We start from the raw sequence: 18,075 nt of genomic DNA, 5'->3' as shown, positions 1-18,075 counted from the left end.
GAATGGCTGGACCCACACGAAATCCACACAAACAAATCCACGGGACGCAGCTAGTGCCTACGTGTAAAAGTGCTTTTCAAAAGCATCATCATCATTTCAGCCACAGGACGTCCACTGCTGAACATAGGCCTCCCCCAATGACTTCCACATCGCACGGTAGCGGCTTGCATCCAGCGCCTTCCAGCTACCTTTATAAGGTCGTTGGGCCACCTTGTGGGACGTTCCACGCTGCGTTTTCCACTCCAGAACCTTGCCTCCGGTTAAGCCTACTTGCAAAAAAATAAATGACTTTTATTGGTGTCCAAGTAGCTCAGTTGGAAGAGCAGTCACCCAGCAAGTGAAAGGTCGTGGGTTCGATTCCCGCCTTAGGCAGTTCGATTTTTTCAAGTTGTTTTAAATTTGACTTTTATGACCTTACACAATAATAATATTGGTTCTTTAACAGGTAATAATTCTCAATTAATAATGGATTTCACAATCGACTGGCACCCAATACACGAGAGCTTTAAGCTCACACCTGTTGCATCGAACACCTTACAATACGATCATCGGTCTGTTCACCCAACTGTAACTTAAAATAGCAAACGGCATACTTAAAAATAATTAGGACAATTTTTTTGATCAGTCAACGAAGATAATAACTTGTGGTATACATTTATGGCTATAATTTGAGTAGTACTAAAAGTTGTGAAGGAAATAAGTAATGGATGGGATACAATGAGGAAATGTTGTGGGATATAGTGAAGACATGTACGTTTTAAAGACGGTTTTTGTTGAAACACCTACTGTTAAGAACAGGTGGGGCTTACACTGCGGGACACGGGAAGTGCGCTTGAAATGTACAACGTCTTGTGGTGTTTGAGCTTTTAAGAAACTGTAATTTCACTAGAAAATAATGACGCTATATCTGACAGGGAGTCAAAGGTAGATTTTCCAATTTTAGACCAGTTAATATTTTTCCAAACAAAAACTGTCAATAGTTCATCATCATCTCAGCCATAGGACGTCCACTGCTGAACATAGGCCTCCCCCAATGCTTTCCATGTTAATAGTTATGTGAATCTTATTTCTCAAATGAGATTTTGAAGAGATTTGAATTTTTTTTAACGTTATTCCGAGGTCGATCAAATTAACATAGATTTATTCCTATGATACTTTCCGTTCCTACTACAATTATTATTTTGTCGAATTAATTATATTTCTAATAATTCGTATTGTATGCCACAAAGGTAGGTATCTCCTTAACTATCTTTCTATCTATCACATGTACCTAATGTAGCTGAAGTTAAAAAAAATGTTTAGTCCGGTTTCTTTGCTTTTTTAAATTTATTTTTTGAAGGGGCACGTGGTGGTAGCTTGATGAGCTTTTCCAGCTTCACCGGGCAGAGTGGCGAGTACAGAAGGTACTCTAGCCGTTTAGCGATCGTCGGTGCGCGTGCAGTAGCAGACCGACGTTCGCGATCGGTTTCCATGCCAGCGAGTGTAGCGTAGGTGCATTGTCTCCACCTGCCGCCAACCGTCGATGATGCCGTCTCTTTCTTAATGGCGTTTACTTGTAAACAACGTTTTGTGTGTAATAATAAGTATTAGCTTCACATTTACTGCTTAAATCTTACTGTGGCAGAAATATCATTTATAAATAACCCTCCTTCTGGCGGCTCTGGCGCAGTCGGGTAAATATATACCCGCGCCGCCCGCGACTTCGTACGCGTGGATCCCGTTTTACTCCCTTAGGGGTTGAGTTTCGTAAAATCCTTTCTTAACGGATGCCTACGTCATAACATCTAACTGCATGCCAAATTTCACCCCGATGCGTCTAGTGGTTTGGGCTGTGCGTTGATAGATCACTATGTCAGTTAGTCAGTCAGTCACCCTCCTTCTGGGGCAGGCGGGTAAATACAATTATATTTTCACTGGGAATCAAACCCGCGATCTCTGATTCGAAGTCATCATAATCTGCAAAACACACTTCTACTATTAAACCGTACTTACCTATTCTGAAATTAATTGAAAGTTCAGTATGTTAACAGATTAATTTTTGGTTAGGTAATATTCCAATATTACTACAACAGTTCTCTGTTCTTGGCTTGAGTTTCATAAAAACTTATAAAACTCATTTTATTTTTGCAAGTAGGCTTTTAAAAAGTACTTTTATACGTCCCAGTATTTACACTTCCACTGCTTCGGAACATTAAATAGGCCAGTGCTAAGAAGAAGCAGCGCAAGAAAATCAGTTACTATTTCACCTAATAGCAAGTGATGATTAGGCCGAAGGTGGAAGCGAGCTTCACCCGGAATCCTTATCCATAGAGGAAGTAGCTACCTTACCTCCAACTGCCAGAACACAACAATGCTGTTAACATTGTTGTATGATGACAGACTAAGGCAAGAAGATGTTAGCCAGGTGGATTAAGAACAAGCTCTCATCATCATCATCTGATGTGATGATGATTCATCATCATCATTCAGCCATAGTACGTCCATTGCTAAAATATAGGCCTCTCCCAATGATTCCATAATGACCGGTTAGTAGCGACCTACATCTAGCGCCTTCCTGCTACCTTTATGACGTCGTCGGTCCACCTTGTGGGTGGACGTCCTACGCTGTGCTATCCGGTACACTCCAGAACCTTGCTGCCCCATCGGCCGGCAGTTCAGAACAAGCTCTACCACTAACCAAATCAAGCAGAAAATTCTGCCCCCTTGGGAATCGTTCCTGGAAATAAGACAAGCGATTTCACCACTAAACTTTATAGTTTTTTCAGACGATAAACACACAACAGAAGTTTGCTAAAACTTAGTGACAAGATAGCGTCCGCCACAAAACTCAAACCTGCGACCCCTCAAACTCCGAAAAAGTCCTTCCCTGGAGGGAATGGGAAGGAATACAGGAATGGCGACTAATTAATGGCCCATTTAACGACGTTTCGGACGCCTCGTTACGCTCTCATAAATTTATTAATTAACTCACTTTACACTTTTGTAGGGGTCCGCGGGAATGCGGAGGTAAAGCACATCGGGCTACATTTTTATTAAAAAATCTCTATTTATTAATAGCCTGGCCAGGAACCAAAGTGACTGACATAGCATAGCCCGCAGAATCGCTAAAATCAAGTGGCAGTGGGCGGAGCACATAGGAGGACATAGTGTGGTCAGGCCTCCCACTAGGTGGACCGACGATCTGGTGAAGGTCGCGGGAGATGCATGGATGCGGGCGGCGCAAGACCAGTCTTTGTGGAAATCCTTGGGTTAGGAGAGGCCTTTAACCGTAACTCTAACAAGAACTGGTGTTTTTTGTATGGAGTTCCACAGACTTTTGACGTTTGTTAAAGTTAAAGTAAGATGGTGCAACCCAGCCTTAATTACGCATTGCAATGGTTGCCAAAAACATAATAACCAGACATAGATCCAGTGTCATAACTATTGAATCACTAGCTTTTGCCCGCGGCTTCACCCGCGTGAAATTTTGTTTGTCACAGATCGTCATAAATTATAGCCTATATGTTATTCTGGGCTATAAACAATAATACTGTAAAGTTTCATCAAAATCCGTTTAGTAGTTTTTGCGTGAAAGAGTAACAAACATCCAGACATCCAAACTTTCGCATTTATAATATTAGTAGAATATAAAATATCTAATTAGGAAGCAAGTCAGAATGACGGAGCCCAAAAAAAGCAAAGATTTATTTTACGCACACAACACAAAAGTAACAAAAAAAATTAAAAAAATACATTTTATTTGGTTTTATATACAGAACCCAATCAACATACCCGTTTTTGTTCAACTGTTTTGATTTGAGCGTTCACCATTACTCGTATGATTGGTGGTTATGTACGGGTAGCGGGTTCATTACTCAGGGTTAGTTGTTAGGCCAAATAAATAGTAATGGTCGAAGGAAATAGGCAGTCTTAATGTGTACTTATTTTTATGTTTACTCATTTTTGTGAGAGGTTTTTGTGTAATTTGTTATATTTGAACGAACGTTTAGCTTAATTGTGAATGGTAATGAGATTTTGGTGTTTAATTAAATAAAGTATGTAAGTAAAACTTTTTACGTGGATTTTATGTCTGTCTGTAACAGTAACCCCCTTATTACAAGAGAGTTAAATCCTTTGTCTAAATTGGTTCAGTAGTTAAATCATGAAAGAGACGATTTACTTTCACATTTATTAGTAAGTCTAATATCATTCAAAGTAGTTGAATAAAAAAAAAAATTACTTAATTGAATCAATCTAGCACGATTCTTATGATATTCTCAGAAAAACTTTCAGAAATTAATAACATTATTTACCTTAACTTAAATAAAAATATTTTTGATTGGTTTTAAACTTTACATCATCATACTAAAGTTCAGAATACTCTTTCTGGTATAGAGAAAAAATAATTTAATTGACTTTAAATCTTAAGTTATCACATTAAAGTTCAAGATATGGTGGCATTAATTCTGCCACCACTTTCCTAAGTTGACAAACGGGACTATTCCCACCTCTCGTTCCCACCACTGCAACTCCTGTGTAGCCAGGATCTACAGCTTGACCGCCACAAAAAAACCAACCAATGAAGGTTAAGTTTGTCCCGGGGAAAGTTAAACTGTCATTGGACCCGCAACGAAATTAATCAGAAGAACATAGGAGGAGTTCGAAATTAAGGTTCGACTACTAAGTTGACAGGAAGATTACTTTTGGCTAACTCTAGATTCTTTGAACTGCAGAATACCTAGCACACTGGCTAAATAAATAATTTTAAAATAAAAAGCCAAACTCATCACACAGCGCACCATAAAAACACCAGCATTAGCCCAATTTTTCTCTTTTCCACCAAAACCGCGATCGCAGTAATTTAAAACTCAATAAAAATAAAGCTGTGCGCAGACATGTGACACAATGGGCGGCCACTATAAATCATCCCCGTGATATACCGAGTAAAGCCGTGTTCACAAATTAGTTTCAGGGTAGCGATGTGCGGTAATGTGGCCGTTTTGTACGAGATTTCAAAGTAATACCACTGTTACATGGCATTTTAATGTCTAGGGAAAGAAGTGTGTGTCTTGGAAGAATTTGAAAACGAAGGTGGGAAATAATTTCCCAGCTGATTTACATGTATGTATGAGTGAACTGTTTTTGCTTTTAGCACTGTATCATTAGGGTATTTGACCACCTATTAATTGACTCGTATTCGTATACTCTTATAGATTTTGTATAGTTTTACAAGCCAATGACGTTTCAGTTTGAACAAATCATCTTGCTATATTAACAGTTAGCTGAAAATTTATTAAGTTTTAAAGACCAGAATTATATTAAAATGTCCTTTCAGAAAAAGTTGTGCTATTTTATTTTATTTATTTGGAAAACCAAAGAGATTAAATTCTTTACATGGTTCAAACTATACTTAGTTAAATGCTATTGGTATTATAATAATACCTAATGGCGTCCATTTAAAAAATAGACAAACACCACATAAACCTGTCTTTTTCGTAAGTCTTTACAATCACCAATTTAATCACCGTAACCCAACTGACAGACAGCGCCATCTTTTGAGCGCACTGAAAACTTATTTCAAGCACTTATTCAAAAGGAATTTTCTCGATGTACATTTATTTGCTTTTTACATGCTGGTTCACAGATTACTAATTAAGATAATGCTAATCTTGTGCGCACAGCCTTACAGCGTTTGTCGCGCCGGCCCTACAAAACATTGCATGGAACATATTTCATCATATCTAATTAATTAAACAGAATACCATTGTACGCTGACACGCGTAATTTATACTGTAGATAAGTGTTTTATAATAATTAGCATTGGATTTAAATATTAACTTTTGAATGGAAAATTATGGTTTATGGGAGAAAAATTGGTACCTATTGATTGACGTTGACGTCCACTGCTGGACAAAGGTCCTGCGCTGCCCGCATCCAGGTTCTTCTCGCGACTTCACCAGATTGTCGGTTGCCAGGTGTCGGCTAAAGCCGGACATGTTTGGCTTTTTACGGTATTGTCCGGCCAAATATTGTCTTGTCCGGCCAAATATTGTCTTGTCCGGCCTGTCCGGCTTTTGTTAGGCTTTTTATCTGGTTGCCGCGCCAGGCGAAAGTCGAGCCACAGAATAATATGAAGCATCAGGATGTTGGGCAATCGACGATGGTAGTACTCACTCGTGAGCTATTACACTAATTCCATCATTACGTCCGGCTTTTAGGGTAAAATGTCCGGTCAAATGAATGAAGTTCCCCAATTTAAAATAAGTGTTCTCCGATCTGTATCCGTATCAACTCGAGGCGGTCAAAGGGCTTAGTGTGATTTTATATCAAACGTCCTCAGTAGTGAGCGCGTTAAAAAAAATATATGAAAATTTTAGTTCTTGAAAGTCTCCGCTAGGGGCGCTGTACAATCCGTCATACATTTAATGTAATTTTTTAAGCGCTCATTAGTGACGACACGTTTGATGTAAACTCCCACTAAGCCTTCTAACCACCTTGAGTCGGTTACGATCCCTTTCCGGGTTGATAATTGTGCGACGTCCTTTAATTGTTTATTTATTTATTCTAGTAACTTAACTTTTTGTTTTCTTGTATTATAATTTCGAGGCTCATAAAGTCTAACAAGACAAAACATAACGAGTGGAATAATTCCCTTCACACTCCGTCATAGCGCTCCAGAAACATAATTTTAATTCTACCCCCCACTAACGAAAGTTGCTGGAATTAACTCAACCCCCCAGTCGGCCATTATAGAACACACCAGGTTCATAATATAACTAGATCGAGTAAATCCTCAATAGTTAAATCAATACAGGGTGTCCCAAAAAGTACCCCATGTATGTTCCGCGATTTTTGATAGTTTTCGAGTTATGACTGTTTTAAATTTCTTTGCTTAGGCACTTTTTTGGTCACTATGGCGCGAATATTTAAGTTAAGGTACATGTCTGATTTTTTTATTATTATTAGATGAATACTAGGCCTAGCTGATTTAGAAGTATTTACATCCATAACACGAATGTAAACTAAAAAAGTTAACACATACAGAATATTAGGTTTTAAAAAAAATATAACTCGAAAATAATAAAGTCATGGTGATTCGGGTAGCCCTAGTGATGCTCTACCTCTGGGCTTCGGCTTGACACTACTTTTTGGGTCCGTGGCCGAGTCCCCCAGTATTTGACGCACCCGTGGTGGACGCCCCCGATTTAAATAAATTTAATATCATATTTTTTTCGGCTTTTGCACTAAGTACAGTCAACGAAAAAAGTTTCACAAGCTAATTATTATACTAAACTATGCATGTTTGACGCTATTTATGCAATCTGGGAGCAAAACTTTAACCCAAAACCAGCAGTAGTAAGAAACAAAAAACTTTTGTAGGAAATATTTTCATTTCATTAGATTCATTTTTGTGTTTAATTCTACTGGCCTAATAAATATTTATTCGTTTATAAAAAATTTTGTGCCTGACTGTGCATTAGATTAAAAATTGCTTCAAATCGAATTTAACTGACCGGGGGCGTCGACCACGGGTGCGTCGAAAACTGGGGGACTCGGCCACGGACCCTACTTTTTGGGACACCCAGTATAATTGAACTGAAAGTCACTCTTACTAGGTGGACTGAAGAGCTCGTGAAGGTCGCTGGAAGAACCTAGATGAGGACAGCACAAGACCGGTTGTTATAGAATTTTTTGTCCAGCAGTGGACGTCATTTGACTGAAACGGACAATTGAAGGTATGGGCCAGCAAGGTCCTACAATGGTGGCAAGTGCATAAAGAAATGATGATAATATTTTTATTCGCCAAAAACAAAAGAGTGTAATGTGAGTGTATGTGTCAGTTTGATTTCCAGTCAAAGATTATACAGGCTGTGTGTCTACTCACGGACATAGCCCGCGGTCGGCGTGACCGGAGGGAGCGGCGAGCATTCGGCGAACGAACGAGCAATGTTTGGTTCACAAGCGAACATACACGAAGACAATCCTGACTCACTTTGCACTAAACGGTCTCGATAACATTGTAAATTTATCGAAGTAACACTGTGTCAAATTACCACGCGAAATTGGTCGTTACCTAAAAAAACATTAGATGATACATTACAAACATTAGATGATGATGCCTTTTCTGCCATGTTCCAATTCCCAGAGTAAACTTACTGAATATAATGTACACTGTGCCGGTTATAACCGGTTATAACGGTACCGAACCGGATTATTACAGTCGGGCCGGATAATTGTGCCTGCTTAACCTTATTCCGAATGTTTTTAAAAAACTATTAAGGTGGTTAGTTTTGTTTATTATTAATTTTATTTTCAGTTCATTAAATAAATACCTCCGTGGTCCAGTGGTTAAAAAGCTAAGATTCTGGCGGCCATGGGTTTAATTCCGTGATAGGATACATAAATTATTAAACTGCCCAAGTGCCTACATATTTGTCATTTTCCTGATCATCAATGCCATTATTTTGCTGTATATCATTAAGTTCACCATTTAGAAATCATAAATGTCTTGCAATAAAATTTTAAACACTTCGTGCTCGTAAAAATTAACCAATTTTTGTTATGGCACCGCTATGTCTCATAATCTTTTTACCCTACCAGCGCTTCGAGACCAACATTTGGCAAGTGCTGAGATGAAGTGCCGCAACAAACTCACCACTGACTGTCTGCCGATTGAAATAAGTAAAATCCATTATTGATTTGATGTACATATTTCAACCTTATAAATCTAACGCATATAACTCAGTCAGTATTTGAGGTATCGGTGCACGGGAGAGTGATTTTGTGACTGTCAAACGTCAGCGAGACTTCAAATTTGTATTTATTTATTACATAATATTTAATCGATACATCTTTGATTGAATAGTGTCTTAAATTTTCTTGAGGTTTGTCCAGACACTATTGTTCTCTATACAATAGAATAAACGTTTTAGAAAGAAAGAAATAAAGAAAGAAAGAAGAAAGAAACATATAATGCCATGGAAATCACAAAAGCCAAAAGAGGTAAATAAAAAAAAATCAAAGCAAATAAGACAGAGGTGACATAAAACATACAATGGAAGAGAAAGTAAACTGAGCAGTGCCACCCTGTCGCACAGCGATGCCCATCGCAATGGGATTCCACTCAGGATATGCCGTAGCCCACGGTGGGGAAGGCCACGAAGCTGGTTTTCAATTCAGTCAGTGTCTGAGACATGGGAGTGGCACAAGAGGGTGATTTCGTGGCGGTCAAACGTCAGCGAGACTTCAGATTTGTATGTCCTGTCACGTCACAAATATCAATGTCACCCCTCCCGTGCCGGCTGAGTTATATGCTACACCTATAACATTAGGTTATCTCCCAAATAGCACTGGCAATTTTCAGTAATGTCCTCTCCACAATGGAATACTAACTAAACAACTATCTACATGGCAATCCACAAAATGAACCGGGCAAGTCAACACCAGTCATTACGGCGGGTGATTATGCTAAATACGGGTCCAGTTCGATCCGGGTAATTTCCATTATTACCCGGTTGTGCCGGTTGGGTCTGGTTAACCCGGTTTGTTATTTAATTAGTTGTATCGGTAAAAGTTGGCTTTGTAGGTAAACTATCACGCGAAACATTGTTGTGCATCTAGTGTAGATATAAATAAGTAGGATTTTTCAGTTTAATAAGCTGACTGTACAATTAAATGTTTTCATAAATATAGCTGAGTTCGCTTTACAAGTTTTTATCGATTGTCCAACCACATTTTTGCGACAAAAGGTAAAGTATTCCTAACTTTCTCTTTTCCAAAATTCATCCAAAGTTCAGCCTATTAAAAATGTGACTAAACGGATTGAGTTACGACTAATGAAATGTCAAGCTGTTAAATTATGTAATACAAAACTAGTTACAAGTCGTGGACATCCTTAGGGGAGGCTATTGTCCAGCAATGGACATCCTTTAATTAAAATGGATCATTTTTTTATCCTCACCGAGGAAGTTCTTGGCATCTCACCTGATGGAAGTGATGATCAGGCCGAAGGTGGAAGCGAGCTTCACCCGGAATCCTTACCCACAGAGGAACTGGCTATCATACCTTTAACCCTACGGGTTCAATGACAGTTTTACTCTCCCCCGGGACAAACTTGACCTTCACTGGTCGGGTTTTTATTGGCGGTCAAGCTGTAGATCCTGGCTACACAGGAGTAGCAGCGGTGCGAACGAGAGGTGGTAATAGCCCTACTATATCATACTTTCAACTGCCGGAACACAAAAATGCTGTTAACATTGTTGTTATGGCGACAGACTTAGGGACGTGTCTTAAATGTCCCGTTAGAGTCCTTTTGCTCTGTTAAAAGAAAGGCTTTTTCATTAAATACTACTATAGATTGAAATCAACGTCATCAAATGATGACATACGTCAGATATTCCAATCCAGCTCTTAACGCCGAAGCTCTCAGTCTTAGCAACTGGATTCCAGACCAGCTTCCAATCTGGAATGCTGATCTGTGCTAACTAATTGGAATGGACACAAATATGTATCAGTCTTATTACTTCCCTAATTCAAGTTTAGTAGGATTAAGGCAGCTGCTGTATTTTAACTAGTACTCGTAGTGAGCAAAGATGCTTTTAATATTTCAGACTTATACGAAAGTTGTTATTTTAATAAGTAGCGAACGCCGACTTGATTCGATGGATACAGTTAGGCTGTTATTAACATCAAATGACAAGTTTCGATTCCAGTTGGGACACATATTGTTTTACAGAACTTTGAACTAGGTGTACAAATAATGTCATGATGTTTGTTTTTTGTTAATTTGGTTTGAAATCAATTTATGTAATGGACGCACCCACACCGTGACACTATTGTTACTGTACACCGTGTTACTTACAAATACTACTTAAATTATAGAAGTTGTTGCTAAAACACATAAGATTATTATGCTTCGTAGGACTTATAGATCTGACTGATTAAACCATATTGTCTGTCACCAGAACTTCAATCTTATAGTTGCCATAACTCGCACTATAAAAGAATAACGCCCGTATTCACAATCATTACTATGAGGTCTCACAGTGCGCGTGGACGCACAGGGTGACACACGAATCAATCACAGAGCTCTATTCAACGCTGTGCGTTCTATTTGCTGCTTCACTTCAGCAAGCATCGTTTGTGAATACGGGTAAATATTTGTTTAACTCTAAAGATGCTCACAGAAGCTCTCCTTTAAATTGACTTACTAATTAAGAAAAGCCCATGGTTTTTGTGTCAATTTATGACGTCCCATCAATGCTACTGTTAAACACGAATCAGAACACTTCCGGGATTACTGACGGAATTACTTGTACGTGTTGCAGTTGATGTGTGAAATCGGCCAATTTTGAAATTGTCCAAACAATAAGGAGAAATACTTCATTTGTCTCTGGTGAATTGGAGGTCATGATGATGATGATGACAATGCAAAAAACTTTAAAAAGTTTAGCAAATCCAAGATTCAACATTTGAAAAGTAAAAAGTTAAATATAGGTACCTACCTAGACAAAACAATGACAAAATTAGATAATATTTTTACTATGATAACTGTGATACTTGATACTGCAGCACTCCCACTAACGTAATAACATCTGCTATTGGACAATGATTCATATTTTATCAGTTTATTACTCACAAAAGAAATGAATTCAATTTTGAAACTTGCCTATGTAAGTATTGTTAAGGATAAATTAATTAATTTCTCTTTTATATTTCGTTCGTTCATCAAATGACGTCCACTGCTGGACAAAGGCCTCCCCGAAGGTTTTTCATAAGGAACAGTCCTGCGCTGCCCGCATCCAGGTTCTTCCCGCGACCTTTACCAGATCATTGGTCCACCTAGTAGGAGGCCATGCCTACGATACGTCTTCCAGTCCGTGGTCGCCACTCGAGAACTTTTCTGCCCCAACAGCCATCGTCTGTACGAGCTATGTGCCCCGCCCACTGCCACATGATTTTAGCTATTCTGCGAGTTATGTCAGTCACATTTATATTTACTAGGCTATTAAACGTTCTTAAATCCATAAGGGCTCTTTCCTACCGTTTTTGCACGATCCCGTTTATGCGGTGTCCCGCAAATAACAGATCCTTTCGAATTTTGAATTTGAATTTCAAACACACACTTTGTATGCATGACCAGTCCAGTTTTTCAGGACCTTGCATTACTGGATACCGCAAAACTGAATTGCCTTGAGAAAGGGGTCATATTCCTCTTTGTCAAAGTTGAGATCCGAACTGGCATACTTTATTCAGAGTACAAACCATTACCCGGTGACCACCTCTGGGCATATCTAAATTGTATATAACTCAAAGGTTACTGACTGACTGACTGACATAGTGATCTATCAACGCACAGCCCAAACCACTGGACGGATCGGGCTGAAATTTGGCATGCAGGTAGATGTTATGACGTAGGCACCCGCTAAGAAAGGATTTTACGAAACTCCACCCCTAAGGGGGTAAAACGGGATCCACGCGTACGAAGTCGCGGGTGGCCGCTAGTACTGTATATTTTTTATTAAATCTTTAATGGTGGTCCCATAAAAACGTCGTATTTTATCAGTTATACTTTTAAAGGTTTTGCTTTAATTCAATTACGCCATGTTTAACTAAACATTAATTTTTAATTACATTCTTAATTGCTGAGCAAATTGCAATCAACTAATATTAAAGCCTGCACTTAACTTTTATTAAATATTAACTCCTAGTCCGGCCTAACTGATATTTATTGCAGAATATTACATTAATTAGATTTTATCACATAGTAGATGCCTAGGGGCTAGGGCTTACTTACTTATTTACTTTATTTAGTTACACATTATTTTTGTAACTCGTGTAACCTCGGTTACCTATACAATATTACCTTAACTAAAGTGTTTTATTAAGTAGGATAGTATTAGATTACTTGGTTTTTTAATTTCCCTTGGAATTCAATACCGATATCCGAAATTAAAAATGTACGAATAGGTATGTAGTACGTGTGTAACTTTTTTAAGTACTTAATTAGAAAATAAATAAATTCAAATATCCCTGAGATTTTCGTATTTCCTTGTTATACTTAAGACATATTGAGGACATAGGGCTGGAAGACGATGTAGTGTGAGGAGGCTCCCTACAAGGTGGACCGACGATCAGGTGAAGGTCGCGGGAGGTGCCTGGATGCGGGCAGCGCAGGACTGTTGCGGACAGCGTTGTGGAAATCCTTGGGAGGCTTTTGTCCAGCAGTATTTTTTTTATAGAATAAGAGGTTTTTTTCTTGCTTAATTAAAATTTGTCATATTCAATGGAAAAATCGAAAGAATAAGACATGACACATAAGTGACACTTATAGGGTTGTCCTTGCCCCGAAACCCAAAAAATATAACCCAAGGTCAGAGCTTTTACGAAAATTACAACTACCCAAATAAATATGAGCAAGAAGCCATTACCTTGTCTGTGGGTAGTCGAACTAATGAAGTCAAATTGTGCTCTCAAGCTCGCCCGCAATTTGTTGGGGTAATTACCGGGGCTGGATGACGTAAGAAAGTTAAGTCGGTTTGTTAGTAGCAACGGTTTTTTATTGCCATGGAAGAAAAATATTTTTGAGGAAAAAAAAGAAAAAAAAAAGAATAACAAACGGAGGAACTAGCATATTCAATTGACATAAAAAAGAAGGAACTAAAATCTTTTAAATTCTCTGAAAATATGAAGTGCCTAAAAATATGACATCAGAGTACCAACCAAATCATAGTATCTATTAGGCCAAGATTTGAGGGCGTCAAGAAAATGGTTTAGCTAGTACATATACATATTTTTTTAGCTAGTATCTTCAAGGTGATAGTTCGAGTCTAGAGTGATCCGGAAGCCTTGGGTTCGATTCTCAGACGCAACACAAAATTGTTAAATGTATATTTTTGTAGTTGTTTCCTGTATTTTTAGGTCTAAGCAAATCAGAATTAACGTGACAATCCTAGTTAGGAGACATCGTCTGTCATATTTAGCGACCACAAGTCCATCATCATCATCATCATTTCAGCCATAGGACGTCCACTGCTGAACATAGGCCTCCCCCAATGCTTTCCATGTTGATCGATTGGTAGCGGCCTGCGTCCAGCGCTTCCCTGCTACCTTTATGATGTCATCGGTCCATTTTACCAGATTTGTCTAAACTGTCAATTTAAAAGGATTACAAAATAACACTTGAATACCGTTATAACCATAGCTGGGCATTAACTCGTTAATCCGTTAATCGTTAATTAACGAAGTTAACATTTCTATTAACGGATTAACTTTTAAGTTAACTTTAAAAAATGTTAACGGATTCGTTAACTTCCGTTAAATTATCCTAAGTCCGTTAATCGTTAATCCAGTACCTACTATTTATCAAAAAGATACAGCAGGCACGCTGAAAAACGCTAGAAAAACGCGTTCTGACAAGTACCCGAAAGTACTTCGTGAACGTGCTTCCAGAACTTCCAGAACCCAAAACAACAGTTTTTGTAACCAGATCACTAACGACACTTGTTTGTATGTGTGGGACAACTCTTGCAACTGAATTTAAGACCAGTTTTCCTGAACCGATTGAGCTGAAATTTGGTATACTTATGTAAGTACGATGACAATGCAATGTTATGGTACCATTGAGCTGGTCTGATGATGGAGTCATGAGGTGGCCATAGGAACTCCTAAATGAAACGGCGGCATTACATCGAATTTGGGTTCGTTGGATTTGTCTTTTCGAGCACTTTAGTACTAGATGATGTCCAGGGTCCTGATGATGGTCATAGGAAGTCAGGAGGTGGCCATAGGAATTCCTAAACGAAACTGTAGAAACTTATCGAGTTTGGGTTTGCTGGATTTGTCTTTTCGAGCACTTTGGTGCTAAATTGTATTGTAATTGAACCAAGGCTCTGAGATTGAGATACTACTAAAAAGTGTTTTAAACTTTTTTTAAAAACAAGCTTTTATTATGAAATTCAGTTGTACTAAAATGAAAAAAATAATTGTACATAAGCAAGGTTCAAATAATTTCAAAAGCTTGTAGCGCAAACATAAAAGAGGAATAAATTCCATGCGTGATATTATAATAAGCTTTCGAAATTATTTGAACCTTGCATACAATTATTTTTTCGTTTTATTATCGTATGTTAACGGATTAACGATTAACGTTAACTTGCGTTAAATCTTGCGAAATGTAACGTTTTAACGTTTAACGAAGTTAATTTTTTTATTAACGGTTTAACGGTTAACGAAGTTAACTATTTGATTAACGGTGCCCAGCTATGGTTATAACTACCATAACTAAATTACCATCAATATTCTAACGCGCCAAAAGAAATTCACACGTTTACACGCCCAAAAACAGTACCCACTAATTTGTCACTTTCAAAAAGCTATTTTTCAAAAAAGGAAGTGTCAAAATTGGACATGTCCATAAAAGTCATAAGTTCTTGTTTGACCGCGACACGCGATGCAACATGGACACATCTGTCCATTTGAGCATGGTACACACCTGCGGGTATCGACCTGCACTCGCTTTTTATAGATGGAAACCGGTCCTTATAATATTGGACGGCTGTATGCAGAAGCTGTTGATGGTGGTTTTTCTATTTTTAGTAATTGTGAGATAGACAGATGTCGTAAAGTAATTGTTGTTTATGAAATTTGATGGGAGATACGCGTAAAGTTAACAGTCTTGTCCTATAATATTATCTCCATCTTGTGATAAAAGGTTTTTAAATACAAAGTTGTAGAAGTTAGTGCTAAGTTTTCTTAGCACCTTGATACAAACTGTGTGGCGTCATAAATGCTTAGTCATATTACACAATTATTGTATATCTCAGTTTTGTGTGGTGTGAATTTAAGGAGTCATCATCATCAGATCCTTTAATCTCTATTTCAGGAACATGACTCTCTCCAACCGAACCGAAGACAAAAACGAAAAAAGTGAGGCAAATGGAGGATTTGGACGGGGTGGAGAGGCCTGATTTCGCGTAGGTATTTCTCCCTTAGTTAATTGTACAATGACAATGACAAATCAAGTTCTACAATGACAAACTTAGCCTTCACTGATTAGGTTTTTATGGGGGTCAAGCTGTAGATCCTGGCTACATAGGAGTTGCAAGTGTTGCAATGGTGGAAACATGAGGTGGTAATAATCTCGTACTAATAAAGAAACTCTCTAGGGGAGGCCTTTGTCCAGCAGTGAACGTCATTTGGCTGAGACGAACGACGAATAAAGAAACTAATTTTGCAGTTCTGTTCTATCTTATAGGTCACAATAAACACTTGTCAATCACAATGTAATCACCTACCGATCTGGCAGTCATTGGGGGAGGCCTATGTTCAGCAGTGGACGTCCTGTGGCTGAAATGATGACGATGATGATGAATCACAATGTAAACAACCTCCTCCATCTTGCATGAAGCCATCCCGGGACAGCTATCCCGACCGGACGCGTCCCGCCGGTTTTGTACTTTTTGTAACAACCTGTTAACTTATACTTATACTATTTTACTATCCTGATGAAGAGTGTGGATTAATATGTAGAATAATACATATTAATAAACTGTTTCAACTTATATCTGAACAACAATCTAACATAATTACCTACCATGATATACTATGTAGAATTATAATATGATTCATTTCATGAAAAATCGATGCAAGCCTCGCAAGTGCCAAGTTTACGAAAAATCAGGCATGAGCCTTATCTATGCGCGCCAGTGACCAAAAAAGTGCCTAAGCACAGAAATTTAAAACAATCATAACTCGAAAACTATCAAAAATCGCGGAACTTACATGGGGGTGATTCGGATAACCCTAGTGATGCTCTACCTCTGGGCTTCGGCTTGACAATACTTTTAGGGACATTATTAATAATGACAAAAGACAATATATTATTATTAATTTCGTTGCGGGTCCAATGATAATTTAACTTTGCCCCGGGACAAACTTGACCTTCATTGCTTGGGTTTTTATTGGCGGTCAAGCTGTAGATCCTGGCTACACAGGAGTTGTGGTGGGAACGAGAGGTGATAATTGTCCCGTTTTTCTATCAGGTAAGATGCAGGCCATGGCTTCTTTGTAAAAGAAAAAGTCGCAAAACTAAACCTTTAACAAGAAATTAAATAAGCCAGTACAGTTAGCCTCGGAAACGGCGCAATAACTCCCCGCGAGTGGTATATTGCGCTCCATAAATACAACAAGCTTTTCCTTTTCTAATAAAATCGCTATGAACTATACCGTTGATAGTTTTATTTACTTTGGTAACTTGTTACTTGAGTGTGTTTCGTGTGGTAAGGCCGGGTGAAGACGTGTGTTTTGGGAAAAGCGACTGTGAACTGGTTAAGTATAAGAACGTGTTATTTAATGGGTATAGCATAAGCTAGGCAGTAAATTTACTTCGAATCGGAACACTTGGTGTTGGCAAAGACTACGGACGACTCGTTAGACAGACGATCTGATGAAGTTCGTCGGTCGGTGATGACGGTTGTCTCATGAAGACCGGTAGTTGTGGAAATCCTTGATTGCCTTTTTCCAGCAGTGGACGTCTTTAGATTTTGATGTTTCCAAGGGCACATTGAGCCATGTCAGTCAAACGGTAAATAAAACCTGGCATCGGGATTCTAACAACCCAAAGGATAAGAATTATTATTCTTTTTAACCGACTTCAAAAATCAGGAGGTTCTCAATTTGGTTGTTGTTTTTTTTTTCTATGTATGTCCGATTACGCCGAGATTTGTGATCCAATTTACGACATAATTTAGTTTTTTTTTGTTATGTATGAACTTGTCCAAACTGTTAACCTATTCGCTGCCTTCCGCGTTCACACGCGGCGTTCACCCGCTCCGTTCGCATCCCGCCTACACCCCATCTTTTCCTCCAACATAAATCGAATCAAGTCATTTATTGCTTCCGGGAATCCACTTCCGATTGTCAGGATGTTGCGGCATTTTCAAAAATGTCCGCTGAAACCTTAGTTTGTTGTAATCACCGGTGACATTTTTGAAGTAGTTGGGAATTAAAGAACCGTTGGTAATGGGTTCGGAGCCCGACGATGTCTGAACACAATGTCTTGGCTTGTTTGTAGTCAACAGAAAATGGAACTTGAAA

The 18,075-nt window shown here is 38.5% G+C and overlaps 1 non-coding gene across 1 annotated transcript; it reads left to right on the top strand.

The window, feature by feature from the left end:
* The first annotated feature begins 299 nt into the window (after positions 1–299).
* Trnaa-agc (transfer RNA alanine (anticodon AGC)) lies at positions 300–372 on the top strand. The gene has a single exon. It is a non-coding gene; the product is annotated as a tRNA-Ala (tRNA).
* Positions 373–18,075: the final 17,703 nt, after the last annotated feature.

Source organism: Ostrinia nubilalis, chromosome 26 (assembly GCF_963855985.1).
Source record: "Ostrinia nubilalis chromosome 26, ilOstNubi1.1, whole genome shotgun sequence".
Lineage (NCBI taxonomy): Eukaryota > Metazoa > Arthropoda > Insecta > Lepidoptera > Crambidae > Ostrinia > Ostrinia nubilalis.
This window is presented reverse-complemented; position numbering and strand designations above follow the sequence as displayed.